The sequence below is a fragment of the Dioscorea cayenensis genome, unplaced genomic scaffold, assembly GCF_009730915.1.
Source record: "Dioscorea cayenensis subsp. rotundata cultivar TDr96_F1 unplaced genomic scaffold, TDr96_F1_v2_PseudoChromosome.rev07_lg8_w22 25.fasta BLBR01001636.1, whole genome shotgun sequence".
Classification (NCBI taxonomy): domain Eukaryota; kingdom Viridiplantae; phylum Streptophyta; class Magnoliopsida; order Dioscoreales; family Dioscoreaceae; genus Dioscorea; species Dioscorea cayenensis.
In genome coordinates, this window is record NW_024088027.1 from 79822 (window position 1) to 93328 (window position 13507).

Consider the following 13507-nt stretch of genomic DNA (forward strand, 5'->3'; position numbering starts at 1 on the left):
GGAGATCATGAAGAGGAAGGTCCAAATGATGAAAAGAGCAAGAAGACATCACAAGAAGCGGCCCAAGGCTAATGGGGATGTGCATACATGGAGTAAGGGTGACAGACCCTTGTGTGGTAACAAGCTCGATAACTCTCCCTCTACCTTGAAATAATTATGTGCATCATGTTTTCAAGTTGTAGGAAAGAGGCAACTTTCATCTACTGTCCCCATGAGGTAAGAAGAGGTACGTAAAGCTTAGGGACGTTAAACAAGCGCTTCTGGAGAGGCAAACCAAGTCTTTATTGTTTTTCTAGGGTTAATGTAGTATTTGCATGAATAAGAGCTTGAGTGTTGGTGTCTTGATCTTTTACATCATATTGCTGTGTTTTTCTCGTGGATTGTTTTTGTTTTAATGTGCTTAATTGTTAAGTTTCTTGGTCATTTGAGCATATTTTCCATGATTCTCGGGTTGTGTTTTCATAGTATATGCAGGCTTTATGTGTGTATAATTGTGTAGAAAGTTTCTGCAGAGTTTATGAATTTTTCTAAGTCATCCAAAGAACACACATAGCCGTGTGGAATTTCCACACGGGGGCATGTTTCCGTTCAGAGCATCCCGAGAGGACATAGGAGTGTGTGAACGCCCCTGTGAACGGCCTTATGACGGCCACACTCCTGTGGGTATTATACACAAGGCCGTGAGGATCTCTACAGAGTTCTCAGACTCCATCCTAAGAAGAAAGAGGGCCGTGTGAATGCCCCTGTGGATGATCTTGTGAACTACACACGGGCGTGGGTAATTTCCACATGTCCGTGTGAAAGTTTGCAGAGAGTTTTCCTCCATCCCGAGAGCACACAGGGGTGTGTGAGCGCCCGTTGGAGTACCCCTGTGAGCATCCACATGCCCGTGTGTAATTTTCACAGGGGCGTGTGGAACACTTAGCTATTTTCTCGGGAGGACAGAGAAGCCACTGGGGCGTGTGGGTGCCTCAGTGAGTCGGGCACACGGGCGTAGGGAATTTCCACATGCCCGTGTGGATGCGTTCAGAGACAGTCAGAGGCTATACCGAGAGTACACAGGGACGTGTCTGCCCCTGTGAGCTCTCCTGTGGAGTCACACGGGCGTAAGAAATTTCCACACGCCCGTGTGGATGCATAGAACATGAAGAGGAGCGCTTTTTCTTTAAAACCTACTCGTGTCCCTTCATTCTATAACTCCGAAACACTCAAACGGTGCCTCTCTTCACTCTCTCGACCCCTCACCGTCTATTTACAGAGGTTTTAGTGTGCTTTCCAGCCGTATTCAAGGTTTTATACTACCATTTTGTCGGTAAGCCCTTTTTCTCTTTTCTTTGCCAAATCTTGATTTAATTTTACTTAAACTGGTTAATGTTGCTTCGATTTCATGTTTAAATGGTTGGTGTATGCTTTTAGAAAGAATTTTGAGTGAATTTTTGATATATTTCTGGGATTTTTACATCTTGGCCGTGCGGCTTTCACGCCCCGAAGATCCACACTGGTGTGTGGAATTTTCTCACGACCGTGTAGATTTCTGCAGTATTGTTTCTTTAAGCCTATTTGATCGATTATTTTTTAATTCTTGCATATATGGCACCCAGGACCAAGCGGTCCGCAAGCATCCTAGGGAGTACCCCAAAAGCTAGAGCACATGAAGTTTGCGATTCCCAAGCACCAGGCTCATTTTGAGAGATTTGTGAAGCTCAAGTTTAGCCAATCTCGGTTCCCGGATTTGTGTGCTTTGAGAGAGACCCAGCTTGTAGATGACATGGCTGACGAGGTTGATGAGCTTCTCTTAGTGGGTAATTGGTGGCGTTTGTTATTGATCAGAGAGCTGGCTATCCGTATGTTGACACTATGGGTGCTCACCTCATTCGAGTTTGACTGTTCTTATCACAGTTTCGACAGCATTGGCGCCATACAGTTCAGAGCGTTTGGGCAGTACCACAGTATGAGCGTCACACAGTTTTCAGTCTGACTCGGATTATATGATTAGGCATTTACTGACACAGAGGAGTATGATCAGCTCCTGACAGATTATCCTGGCAGTTTAATACCCCAGGGTGCATACAGAGTATTATGCCACCAAGGACATTATGGGCCGGGAGTCTCTAAGGTGACATGCCTTTCCCAGCTAGCTAACTGTTACATCCACGCCATTCTTAGCCGATCCGTGAATTGCAGTGGTGACAGTACCGGGGTGCTGAGTCGCCAGGAGCTGCTTTATTTGTATTCTATGGTACAAAGTGAGCCATTCCACCTTGGGCACATTTTAGCAGAGTACCTGAGTCATCAGGGGCAGTATGCCAGGGTGGGAGTGATCTTCTCAGACGCGTACATCACCAGACTCATCATCAGGATGGGTTTGCTAGATGCTATTTATGGGGCTGAGATGACAATTATTCCATCTCCCCTTGGCATAGAGATGATGAGATTGATGGGGATTATGCGCATATATAGGTTGGGCGTCTATGTGATGGTTACACTTGCTCTAGAGATACCCGAGGGAGGGGGTGATGCAGCCAAGGGGTCCGAGCCTACGCAGGAGCCACAACTCGAGCAGATAGAGACCGACGTACTCCCCGCAGCATAGGAGCCACCTCTAGTGCACATCTTTTCTCCAACTCGAGCCCATGATAATTTTGAGAGGCTCGAGAGTGCTATGAGGGTGCTAGAGAGCAACTTGGTTGAGGTTCGCGCTACACAGGCTGTGAACCACACTAAAGTGATGCCACGTCTTGATATCCAACACCACGTCTTAGAGCGAGACGTGACCTCACCATTCTTGATCATTTTGAGAGGCTCGATAGTGTTGTGGGGGTCCTCAGGCATCACCAGCACCACCATTACCACCACCAGCAGTAGTAGTAGCAGAGCCGACCGAGCAGGACACTGACACTTGAGGCATCTTTATTTTTCGTTGTTCTTATTTTTCGTATTTTATTTATGCATTATTTTGGACTTGTACTACTCAGAAAGGATTCTCCTTCTGAGTTTATCTTTTATTTTTATTTTTTCGAGCTGTATTTCATTTTCATATATTTATAAAATTTGAGTTTATTTTGTTTTTGTTGAGCTTCACTGAACCCCCTTGTGTATACATGCAGATGGTTCTTTGAGTCTGGAATTTGAGGATTAGTCATTAGCACGGTCAATGTGACATTCAAATGGCCGTGTGTGCTTCACAATCCATTGGAACTCAACTCTCAATGAAAATAGCTCCATCAAATGTACCATTATTAGTTTAGGGAAGTATTATTACAATTGGCCATCTCCACATATATGCTTTGATTGCTTTATATTTTACAATGCTTGCATGCGTACATTGAGGGCAATGTACATCTTAAATGTGGAGGAGGGGGGGGGGGTGTTCACATTACACATGTTCTATACTTATGGTTCATTGTTCATGCTAGTGTAGCCAATGGCGGTTCACCTTAGTTGCAATGTTTCTATTCTTAAGTTTAGGATAATTTTATACTTTGAGTGTTCTCATGCTCTAGGTTTACTTGAATATTTAGTAATTTTTGTCCGATTGACACTTATTGCACTACTCCCTCATTAAACCTTGTGGAAACTCAAGTTCGATGTGTAAGGGACTAAATTAGTTTGTTTCTTGTTTTAATTTCTTTGAAATATATATATATATATGTTTATTTGTTTGTGCGTTGAGGATGGAAAGAACTACCACCTATGAAGTATGAAGCTACTCTCACAAGTTGGATACTACTTACACCCTAGTGAGAGAAAGAGCTATCTCATGAGATTAGTGAAAGCTACTACCCCGATAGAAAGAGCTATGATAAGTGCTTGAGTTGACATATTTTTATATATGTTTTACATGCATTGAGCATCTTTTTTATCATGGTTTATGTCTCATATTATGTATTTGGTGTTCTTTTGTGCAATTAGGTTGTGAAGATAGGCTATAAAGACACAATGTTGGGAGTTCTTGTTTAATTCAAAGACCAAGACATGAGAGCAGTTTATGAACATGGATATGTGTGCCAACTTCCAAGGAGATTCAAGCCAATTTACTAGGGACAAAGTCAGTCACATCTTCATGCTCCTTTTCTTTGTGAAAATTGCAAGACCTTTCAAGGATGCGTCGATGAAGAAAAGTCTTATAACCTACTACATGGATGTGTGCCCGGCCATGTGGCCTCAAAAGAAGTGTGCTTAGACCGCATTTGCGAAGAGTACTATAGTTAAGTACTGTAGCAAAATACTGTAGCATTCTGGTACTGTAACAAAATTACTGTTCACGTGCCCGCGTGAAAATTTCACACAACCACGTGGAAATTCCTATAGCCCACACGGGGGCGTGAAAAATTTATATGGGCGCGTGGGGGCACGTGACATACGCGGTTTAGGCTTATAAATAGCCGTTTTGCCCTATTCTTTGATATCTTTTTGTGTGGCTCTTAAGAGATTAGACGCCTAGGGTTTGGAGAGGAGGTCTTTGCCAATTTAGAGGGTGTTATTCACCAACTTTTATAGTTTCCTTCACTGTCATAGCACTTGGGAAGCCACCAATGACCTAGCTTTGGAGAGGAATCCTTCAAGACGTTGAACTACCCATCAAGGCCAATCATCACGAATTCAAGGGGGGTTTTCTCTATGGTTTACATTGCTATTCATTGTATTTATCTTTGTTTTGTAAATTTGTCCTTGGAGGCTAAACCGTAGTAGGTATTTGGGCATGTGAACCCTAGGATCTTGTCTTTTATATTGATTTGCTTTATGTTTTCTATTAAATCCAAGTTGATTTGAGTTTTAATCTTGTGTTCCCATTGCTTGCATGTTTTATTGATCCTTGTGGTTGATTCTCTATGCATGATTTGTTACTTTGATGAGAGAGGTCTCCATTAGAATTAGAACTCTAAGGTTAAAGAGGGTTGAGAGGGTGAGTCATGAGATAGTGGAGTGTCCGCTTTCCCCTCCGATGAGTGTTTCCTATCTCCATATTAACTAGACTCTATACAACCATATTTGGTGTGAGGCATGAGATTGAGAGATTTCTCCATCGGGACCTTGTAGGGGGTTAGAGATTGAGCGGTCATATAGGGTGTGAGGTGTTCAGATTGAGCGATTTCTCCACCTGGAACTCATAGGGGACTAGTGCCGGTTGCTTGGAGATAAAAACCGGTTGTTCTTGGATTACATTAACTCATTAAACTCATTTTAGAAGCATTTAGGAAGTCTTGAACTTCATGTTAGATCCTAGGGGGAGCATTGCCCGAATACCTTATCTTTACAGATTGAGATCTCCCTCCACTTTACCCTTGCATATTCATCTCTGGTATTCATGTCTTCACACATTAGATCATCACACCATTCCATTTATCATCAGGCTAGATAGCAGAGAAGCAGTAAGTACTAGTAACCCTGTTCAAGAGTTGCTACCTAAGGTACCTCCTGCCGCCGCATCCAAGAGTTGCCTTGTACTCGGGTTCAAACCATTGTAGAAGGTTTGAACAATCATCCACTCTGGGAATCCGTGTTGCGGACACTTGCGCAGGAGTTCCTTGAACCTTTCCCATGTCTCAAATAGAGACTCCAATTCCAACTGCATAAAGGATGAGATCTCATTCCTAAACTTTGCTGATTTTCCGGGAGGGAAATAACGGGCTAGAAAAGCTTCTACCATCTCCTCCCATGTACTGATTGATGCCCTAGGTAATGAATGTAGCCACTGCTTTGCTTTCCCCTTTAAGGAAAATGGGAAGGCTCTCAATTTGATGGCATCATCCGTCATACCATTTATCTTCAGTATGTCACACACCTCGAGGAAGCTCTCTATGTGACTGTTTGGATCCTCATCTGCCAAACAGTTGAATTGTGCGGACTGCTGCAGCATATGGATGAATGCCGGCTTTAGCTCGAAATTCTGAGCTATGATTGGGGGACGCACAATACTCGATTGTGTCCCCAACACTGAAGGTCTGGCATAATCGGATAGTGTCCGTTGTTGCTCATTTTGTTCTGCCATGTTGTCAAATCCTTATACTTCCAAATCAGCTGGATTAGGTCGTTCTTATACGAGTTCTTTCCCTTTCCTTCGAAGTGTATGTTCAAGCTCGTGGGTCTCCTTCAATCAATATTGATGGATTCCCTCGGGTCATAACCCGAGCTCGCACCAAAAGTAAAGAAAAAGAAAATCAGAATGATGATAGAATAAGAAGATATGAAATAGAATGTGTAGTGAAATAGCTAAGAAAACAAAGTGCAAAGTATCTCTAAACGCCTAACTCCCCGGCAACGGCGCCAAAAACTTAACAAGATCCCCTTGCGTATATCCCGCAAGTGCACGGGTTTGTCGAAGTAATAATCCCGGGTGAGCGGGTTCGAATCCACAGGGAGTAGGGAGTGGAAATACTTAATTTGATTCTTAGCTATGTGGAAGATCAATAGTGATTAGTGTGAAATTGATTCAATTCTCAACAATAAAAGCAACAAGTGAGAGAGCAAGAATAAAGAAGAGGGCAAGGCAATCGATAAAGATGGGGTACTCGGATGATGCTTCACCTAGGATAATCGTTTCAAGTGCAAGAACTCTCTATTATACTTCCTAATCAATGCCATGGTGAGTCGTGGAAATCCTTACATACATAGTCCCAAATCTAAGGTCAACTATGCCTAACTCTATACATGTCCCGGAGGAGAAATCGAACAATATCAACACCTCACACTAGCATAAAGTTGCAATGAGCTCTAGGGATTCCAAGTGATAAATCTCTTCCTAAAATTAGACCTAACCCTTTGGTCCAGGCGGAAGGTCCCTAGCCATAATTAAGCCCTAGATACTAAGATCCTCTCAACGCTTCACTCCATTGCATGCGCAACTAGGCCCCAGCGGAGGTTCATCCCTTAGACCACTCACTCTATTATGGCCGCAAAGAACTCGAGGAACGGAGGTAGAATCTATCACGCCGGAGGAGAAAGGGGACGCTCCCTGCACCTCTCGACTCACCCCTCTCAGCCCCTCTCCAACCTAGCTTTTGTCTAACGCTCGTGGTGTGTCACTCACTCACAAGGTTACCAACAAGAACTCTCAACCCCAGTGTCACTCTAGGGGAAATGTTCATACAATTAAACATTCAAGGTTGGAACTCACAATAAACATCAATTTATTGAAAGCATAATAAAGAAGTTCAATGAAACGAATACATCCTAGGGTTCACAATCATCCAAGCACCCACTAGGGGTTTAGCTCTCCATGGAGCTTAGTACAATCAAAGAAATCGAATGTAAAAGCAATGAATCTATAAAGAAACCCCCTCGATGGTCGTGTCGATGGTCTTGTGGAGAGTCCTCTACTCGTCGTCCAAGGATTCCTTCGTCCGGTATAGGATACGCCTCGATCGAAGCTCCCCTACCAACCTTCTTCCTAATGGAATCACGATGTCGGAGCCGTAGAACTTCTCCAAAACCTTGGCCAATACCCCTCGAAACCCTAGCTGAAGCCCTCTCGCAAGTTGGGGAAAAGATGGAGAAAAGAATCCTGAAATCGGGGCTGAAATCGGCTTTAAATAGGGCTGGAATCGGGCGACTACACGGGCGTGTATGATGTCACACGCCCCTGTGGATTCTCTGTTTCTCTGATTTCTCGGCCGGCTGTGAACAATGCTTCTACAGTACTTGCTACAGTTTTTCTGCAGTAACTTGCTACAGCCTCTTGTTCTTATATGCATAAGTCGGAATACTCGAGTGTGACTGCCTTTGTGCCCCTCCAAATGAATGTGCTCACTCGAATACGAGGAGGTTGGCACACACACTCTAGCATCTCACACCTGACTTATGTCTTCGCGTTTGAACCTTAGCAAGATCTCCTCCAAAATAGGTGCATTATGATCCACATTGGCCTATTTCCTTCATACTCGGCCTCACAAACCTACCTGCATAAAAGTAACATAAAAACACACATATTAATGTAAAAACCTGAGAAAAGTAATGCTCAACATAAGGAATGAATGCTTCGCATTCATATCGCACAAGCACTTATCAGTAATTGTTCGGCAATGCTTAAGAAAAATTTGCCAAACAAAATGAAAGATCCAGGAAGCTTCATCATACCATGTGCAATCGGAGGTTTCGGGAAGAAAAAGCTTTGTGATAAACATCTAAAAGTACGTATTCTGCATGTATTTGTTTTGTATGATTCTTTATATTTATTTGTTGAATCGATGCCCTTTTGGTTTAAATTGTGTTATTTTTACATTTCAGGCCCATTTGAAGCCTTGGGGCCTCGGCGGCCGCGATTAGGGATGAATTCAGCAACAAAGCGGCGTTCCGGTCCGGGATCATCTGTAGCAGCATCTGTATGCGATTCACTCATAGCGATTCTTTCGTAGCTCATCATGACTTCTCGGCAGAATCTGAAATTCCCGAGAGGTCGGGTATACGGCCGGTATCTTGACCCGTTAACCCGATCGGGATCCGGGCATATATAAGGCTTGTTAGGGCATCAATTAAGGGACTTTTTGGCCACCACTCTCCACCATAATCCTCTAGAGCTTCAAAGGCTGCGGGAGAAGGCGGATCCGAGGGGCAAATCAAAGGGAGAAGAAGGTTACACTCAAGGAAAAGCGATCTAGGAGCTCGCACGGTCGCAGTTCAGGCGAGTTCTCATCACCACCTTCAAGTTTTCATCTTAGGGAGTTTGTTATGAGCTTTTTCTTTTGTATCTCTTATCTTCTACACTTGCTCCTTTGTTGATGATCGAACTAGACTCCCAAGGTCACCGGGCATCCGGTGAACCTTGGGATGAACTTTGCTTGTATAGATGCTTTTGATTTACATTTATGGTATTTGTGTGGTTTGTGATCCTTGTTTGGTGCTTTTGAAATCTTGGGTATGCATGAGAACTCTGTATATCCATACTTAGACAATACTAGGTTGCATGACCATTGCCCTAGTGTTAGACTCACCAAGCTTGGAAGGGATATATGTATGAATACACCATGACCATTGGGTATTTTCATACCCCTCCAATATTCGGGCTGTACCTAGGTTGAGTTTCGGCCCTAATTTGAGATCCCCTAATTGTAATCGCGATCGTAGGGAGGATTTGGTCGGGAAGAGATTCGAGCCAATACTCTTATTGGATTAGGGATTACCGCCGTGACCATCGGGGGTGATCTATTTTTGGATGTCTCTTGGTCCAACCACCGTTGCCTTTGTAATTCTAGCATCCATCTAGCTTTAGTAGTCCCGAGGAGATCCTCGCCCGGGGACCTCGCACTTCCATTGTTACTTGCTTCCTTAGTATGTTTATGTGGTGAGCCTTAGTCCTTGTGTTTATAGTTTTCTCTTTGTTATTTTCCTTATCTTGTTTTAGTCCTATATTTGGTAGACTAGACAGTATCATCTAGGGGGGAGTAATAGCAGCTCTTGGGACCTAGGGAATACGACCCCTGTGTCACGTACAGGGTATTACTTGACGACCCGTGCACTTGCGGATTTCATCACTTTGGCCGATTCGATTAATGTCATGCCGTCCACTTTATTTTAGAAATTGGGGTTGGGAGAGCCAAGACCAACCCGCATGACCTTACAGCTAGCTGATCATTCTGTTCGTCATCCTAGAGGTATAATTGAAGATGTTTCAGTGAAGGTTGACAAGTATATTTTTCCTACAGATTTTGTTATGCTAGATGTTGATGAAGATGCGGAGGTTCCATTAATCCTAGGAAGACCTTTCTTACAAACCTCCAATGCACTCATCGACATGGATGGAGGCAATATGACATTGCGCATTGGAGAAGAAAAGATCACATACCACCTCGCCGAAGCAATGAAGCACTCTCTTGACTTTGATGGCACTTGCTAGTTTTTTAGATGTCAATGATGAGATTGCTAATGAGTACTTGCAGGGAGTTTTGTATACAAATCCATATGAGGAGTGGCCATACATGGAGAAGGAGAAATTGAACAGTTATGTGGAACAAGTCCTCAATGAGAAACCTCAAGGAGGATTCTTGAAAAAGATTTTTCGCCAAGTCAAGAGGTCGAGACGTCGCCATCGAAAGCACTCTAGCAAAATAGGAGACAATCACATAGAGGAAGAGCGCAACACTCCCTCATTAGGTAACATGTTTGAAAATTTCTCCTTGAGTATGCAGAATTTTTGTCCATCATATATGCAGGTTGCTAAGAAGGAGATTTTTCATCTTTATGAGCCACCATGAGGTCAGGACAGGTACGTCAAGCTAAGTGAGGTTAAACAAGTGCTTCTTGGGAGGAAACCCAAGTTTTTAGTTAGTTTTAGACTTAGAATTTAAATTCTGTGGTAATAAATTCATGAGTGTGTGTATTGATTAATTTTTGTTGATCGTTGGTGTTTTCATAGAATTTTTTGGTGATTTGAATTTTTTTTTCATGTGTATGATACGGTTTAGGGTGAATTCAATGTTTATAGTTGAAGAATTAGAGTTAATTTGAAGTTTGGAGCCGTGCGTGGACTGACACGTATCCGAATTGCATTTGAACCCCAAGTGCACAGGTGTCGAAGTAATAATTACCCATATGAGTGGGTAGTCGAATGCACAGGGAAGGGGGACGTTTCGTTACCTCTCGACTCACCCTCTCAACCCTCTCCAACCTAGCTTTGTCTAACCATCATGGTGTGTCACTCATCCACAAGGATTACCAAGATAGATTCTCAACCCTAGTGTTACTCTAAGGGGAAATCAATTTAACAAGCATTCACGGCTAGAACTTAATTAAAAACATCAATTAAAGAAACATAATGGAAGATCAATGAAACAAAATCATCCTAGGGTTTACAAGTCCTAGAACCCACTAGGGGTTTAGCTCTCCATGGAGCAAGAAACAATCAATAATGAAATCGAATGTAAAAGCATGCAATCCATAAGTAAAACCCCCTCGTAGTCCGTATCGATAGTCTTGTGGAGTTGCCTCGTCTTCTCCAAGGGTTCCCTCGTCAAGCCTAGGGCACACCTCGCCGAATCAATGCTGACGAAAGCTCCCCCAATAACTATCTTCCGAAGCAACGCGATGTCAAAGCCCATAGAACCACTCAAAAGACCTAGCCAAAGCCTTTCCTAACCCTAGCCGTGAGTGCCTCCAAAGATGGGAAAAAGATGAGAAAGGATCCCTTAAAATGTCTGAAATCGTGGCTTTTATAGGGGCTGGAATTGGACATCCACACGGGCATGTGGAATTTCCACATGCCCGTATAAATTTCCAGGAATCTGTTTTTTGTGATCTGTGAACAGTAACTGCTACAGTGATTTTGATAGATTTCTTTTGCTACAGTATTTCACTAAAATACTCCCGAATCCACACTTTTCATCGAGGCCACATGAATGGGCACACATCCATGTGGAAGATCGTGTTGCGTCTTCAATACAAGCCACATTGACGAAGATCTTGCTAGTATTGTACAAGTTTTAACACATGAGTGCAACAGACTTTGTGCCCATCCAATTTGTATGTTTGCTCGATCACAATGGATGTTGGCACACACTCACATGTCTTTGAGCACAACTTGTGTCTTCACATTTGTTCAATTCAAGACTTCATCAAAAATTGCATCCATGATCTACGTTTGGTTTCTTTCTTCCACACTTGTCTCCACAACCTTTCATGCATAAAAGAATACAAATACACATGCATAAGTGATAAAATCTGAGAAATGTTATGCTCAATGTAAGAAAAGAATACTTCGTATTACTGATGCACAAGCACTTATCACCTTCTCATGCTCTACAGTATCTTCGAGCGTTACCCGATTCACATGAGACATCTCTTCACAGATATGCTCTCTCATCAGGGTCAGTACATGTGCCTCAGAGCTATTTCTGCCAAACCCTACATCACATGATCGATTAGAGGTATGGGCTTGATCAGAATAGTAGAGAAGAGGGGTGGCACTAGGTCCAACGTTAGTTTTGGTTCCTTGAGCAAGGGCAGAAAGAGATCATTGCTGAAGAGTGAGACATGGATGAAGTCTTGGTGTTCATTCTCTGAGCTTCTTCATCAGTCGGCACTACATTTACCACCACCACATCCGTGGTCCCAACTCTCCCACCGACACATAGCACCCACATTGACTATGCTGGACATGCATGACTTGCTTTGATGATGTTCTTGATTGTTGTTTCTAGTAATTTATCATATTTTGTAATGTTTCTATTATTTTATACTCTATAGTTAGTAAGAGTTCAGTCCCTGCTAAACTCTATTTACCTTGGCTCTTATCATTATACATCTTCCTATTTATGAGTTTTGAATTGTGATCATCTTCTTGATCTTTTTAGGACTATTAGGAAAGGAGTTTCACTCTTACCAGCCCTCCTGGATCAAACTCACTCCATATTCGTGCTTGTATTGCTCAATTCTCATTGAAAATGGGGAAGTTCCTTTACACAATCTCCTTATGCTTATTTGATATTTTTCACCATGTATTGCTGATTTATATACATTGAAGGCAATGTACGACTCTAGGTGTGGAGATTCGGTAGTCAATTTGATTGCATGCCTAACTTACCTATGATAGCTATGATACTTAGTTAAGAACTTACTAGCTTGAGAGAATGATAGATGTGAGTTGTATTCTTACTTATGCTTGAATGGAAGTCGTATTTTATCTCTAGTGCACCTTCATACTTTGTCACAATTACTTCCACCTTGTACACTCCAGCCAACCCATCACAATGATATTGATATTAGAATGTTAAATTCTACCTTCAATATTCTTTTAAGAACTTTTGGTTCCTTTATTATTTTTCTTTATCCTTAAGAGAAGTATTTTGTAGAAGATATTAAACCAAGAGACATGAGATAGAGTACGTTTATGTGTATATATATAAAATAAAAAGAAAAAAAGGGTCTATCATAGTATTCCTTTGCTAGTAAAGCATGAATGCATCTATGTAGACATGTAATTGTGTAAGTTGTGTGGCTCTTGTGCCTAATCAGCATGTGCATCCTCTAGAAAGATTTTGTGCAATCTACATTAGTGGGACTAAAAAAAATTCTCTATATTGATCTCCTGGAACCTATTTTACTGTTACTTAAAGGCTAGAGTTTTATTTACGAACCAAAGGACTCTTGATTAATTATTGATGGTGTCTTTATAATTTCTAACATCAGTTATCATTGTGTGTGGGGTGAATGGATATTCTAGGGTAATCTAGGGTGCAGTGGATGAGGTTGGAAGTTTGCACACACTCACAGGAGCACTTTTGGTAAAACCAGACTATCTTTACTTGTTTATTTTGTAGAGAAACTCACTATCTTGATTACTTTTCATTTGTGCTTGTGGAGTTCTTTACTTTTAAGCTTGTGGTCATACATTTAGCTGTTTATCTTCTTGCCCTATTTTTCATGTTTGTTTGCTTGAGGGAAAATAAAAGCTTAGGTGTGGCGATGTTTGATAAATGTCTAAATGTATATATTTTATGTGTATAACTTCTATAAAATTGACATATTCTTTGATGAATCGATGTCATTTCATTGTGTGCTTCATTTTCCTTGTTAA

General features: G+C 42.0%; 1 non-coding gene across 1 annotated transcript; it reads left to right on the plus strand.

Annotated features, from left to right (window-relative positions):
- Window positions 1–5495: 5495 nt before the first annotated feature.
- Window positions 5496–5602, plus strand: LOC120256769. The gene has a single exon (XR_005535409.1). It is a non-coding gene; the product is annotated as a small nucleolar RNA R71 (small nucleolar RNA).
- Window positions 5603–13507: the final 7905 nt, after the last annotated feature.